Here is a 3,195-nt window from a genome sequence, read left to right as displayed (position 1 = left end):
TGTGAAAGCTGAAAATAAAAAAAGAAATAACATAAGATGCAAATGACTGATGGAGAATCTACTCAGAAAGAATGCATAATCTAAGTAACAGAAGCCAGTTTAAATTCCCCATGATTGTTACTGGATATAGAACTTACTACAAATGCAAACTCCATGCTGTTGCAAAAAGTAGGAGTTTCTTCTTTCTTTCTGCTGCATAGTATTCCATCATGTAAATGTACCACAGTTTTCTGATCCACTCAATTACTGATGGGCACTTAGGCCGCTTCCAGCACTTGGCTATTGTAAATAACGCTGCTATGAACATTGGGTGCACAGGTTCTTTTGAATTGGTGTTGCAGGATTCTTAGGGTATAATCCCAGCAGTGGAGTCACCGGACCAACGGCAGTTCCATTTTCAGCTTTCTGAGGAAATTCCACACTGCTTTCCACAGTGGCTGCACCAGTCCACTTTCCCACCAACAGTGCACTAGGGTGCCCTTCACTCCACAACCTCGCCAGCACTTGTTTGTTGATTTCTTAGTGATGGCCATTCTGACTGTGTGAAGTGGTATCTCATTGTGGTTTTAATTTGCATCTCTCTGATGACTGGTGATGCTGAGCATCCTTTCCTATGCCTATGGGCCCTCTGTATCTCTTCCTTGCCCATTTTTTAATTGGATTGTTTGTCTTCCTGGTGTGGAGTTGTGTGAGTTTACATATTTTGGAGATCAAACCCTTGTCTGAGGTATCGTTGGCAAATATCTTTTCCCATACAGTTGGTTCCCTTTTCATCTTGCTGATATTTTCTTTAGCTGTGCAGAAGCTTTTTAATTTGATGAAGTCCCATTTGTTGGTTCTTTACTTTATATCCCTTGCCCTAGGACATATTTCTTCATGATTTAGTCTTAGTCAGTTTCATGTTTCTAGAAGTAACCCATTTCTTCTAAGAATTCCAATGTGTATGAGTATAATTATTCACAGCAATCTCATTATTATTTGCATTTCTGTAATATCAATTTTAACACCTCCTCATTTACAATAAATCTTGTTTTAATTTTTTAAAAATTTATTGAATTTATAGGGGTGGCATTGGTTAACAAAATTTTATGTTTTAAGTGTACAATTCTACAATACATCGTTTGTATATTGTTCTGAGTGTTTACCACCCAAATTCAAGTCTCCTTGAAACCTATATAATTTTATTAACCAACATCACCCCAATAAATTTAATTTAAAAATGCTTAGGTTATATGTATTATACTACAATAAAATGTTTTAAGAGTTAAAATGTCATTGTCTATTTAGATTAAAACTTAGAAAACTAGAAATAGAAGGGAACTTCTTTTACCTAATAAAGGGTATTCATGTATAACTTATTGCTTATATCAATGCCAATGGGACAAGATTGGAGTGGTGAATACACTGACATATTTCTTTAATGTAATTTCAATCAGAATCCAAAGAGAATATTTTGGATATTTAGACAAGCAGAATCTAATAATTTATTAGTAATTAAAATAACTCAAAATAGGTAAGCATTTTAAAAATACACAAATAAATGTGGATTTAAAAGGAAATAAATTTAGAGCTCACACGTTACCTGATTTTTATACTACCTTTAGAGATATAGAAAAAAAGTTATTGTGGTATTGATGGAGGTCTAAATATGTAAACTCATGGAACAGTATAGAGAGTCCAGAAATAGGTCCATACAAATAAATATGGCCAATTTTTCCTTTATTTTTATTGGTGACATTATTGCAGATGTCCCCTTTTCCCCCTTTTTGGTCCCCCTCCTCCCAGCCCCTTCTCTCCCTTCCCCCAATCTATCACTACACTGTTGTCTGTGTCTATGTGTTATACATATATGTTTTTTGGTTAATCCCTTCTGCAGATGCAACTCTGCAGAGTAAGAATAGTCCTTTTAACAATTAGTGTTAGAACAATTGGACATCCCTACAGAAGATAAATAAATAAATATCAACTAAAATCTTACACATCATACAACATGTACTGTTAAATAGATGACACCTCATGTAAAATGTAAAACTCTAAATTTTTTACAAGAAAGCATGAGAGAAAATTTTCATTACTTTAGGCTAGGCAAAGAAATCATGGACATGACACAGGGCTAGTTCAAATAAGAAAAGAGATATATTGGACTTCATACAAATTTATATATTTTATTTAGCAAAATAAATGGGTTAATTACAAGATTTGAAGGCTCTGTAATTCACATATTTGAATAAAGGATGTGAATCCAAAATACTTAAATAACCTTCAAAATTTAATAGTAAATATTAAAAAAACAAAAATCATGAAAATATATATTGGCAAAGAAAATTTTTGGAGGGAAATTAGTACATGAGAATCTATTCAACATTATAAAGAAATGTATCCCAAGCACCTAGTACAATCTTTAAAATAATACCTTTTTAATAAAAATTTGGCAATGCAAAGTACTGATGAATATGCATAGCAATTGCTGGTAGGAATGCAAAATGATAAAGCAGCCAGGAAAGCAATTTTGTAATTCCTCATAAATTCAGACTACTTCTAACATATGCTCCAATAAATCCCACTACTGTCTATGTAGTCTAGAGAGAAAAACGTATGTTCACACAAAAACCTGTACATAATTTTTTAGATCCGCTCTTGTCATACTTGGAAAAAAACTATAAAAAATTTCAATGTGCTTTAATGGGTGATCATAAAACCAAATATTAAAGAATGCATTTTTGATACCCATAAAATACAAATGAATTTCAAAGACATTATGCTTAATGAAAGAAGCCTGTGTCAAAAGGCTACATTCTTTATGTTTATAATGTATGATATTCTCAATAAGGAGTTAGGGAAATAAACTTGAAACCATACAGAGGTACTACTACATGCTCACTAGAATGGTTAAAATTAAAAAGGCTGACTATACAATGTGATAGCAAGGATGTGGAAAATCTAGGACTCTTATATCCTGCATGTACAAATGCAAAATACCTAGAGGTATTGTGCTAAGTGAAAAAAAATCAAAGACAAATAACATATGATTTTACTTATATGTTGAAATCTAAAAATAAAACAAAACAAATAAATAAACAAAACAAAAGAGAAACATACCTTTAGATATGATGGCAAGCAGATAGTTATCAAAGGAGAGGATGGTAAATGGATGGGAAAAAAAAAACACCTGTACTTACCAATCTGCTGAATTGT

This window comes from Pteronotus mesoamericanus, unplaced genomic scaffold, assembly GCF_021234165.1.
Source record: "Pteronotus mesoamericanus isolate MK-2021 breed Mesoamerican mustached bat unplaced genomic scaffold, CSHL_Meso_final contig_177, whole genome shotgun sequence".
Lineage (NCBI taxonomy): Eukaryota > Metazoa > Chordata > Mammalia > Chiroptera > Mormoopidae > Pteronotus > Pteronotus mesoamericanus.
This window is presented reverse-complemented; position numbering follows the sequence as displayed.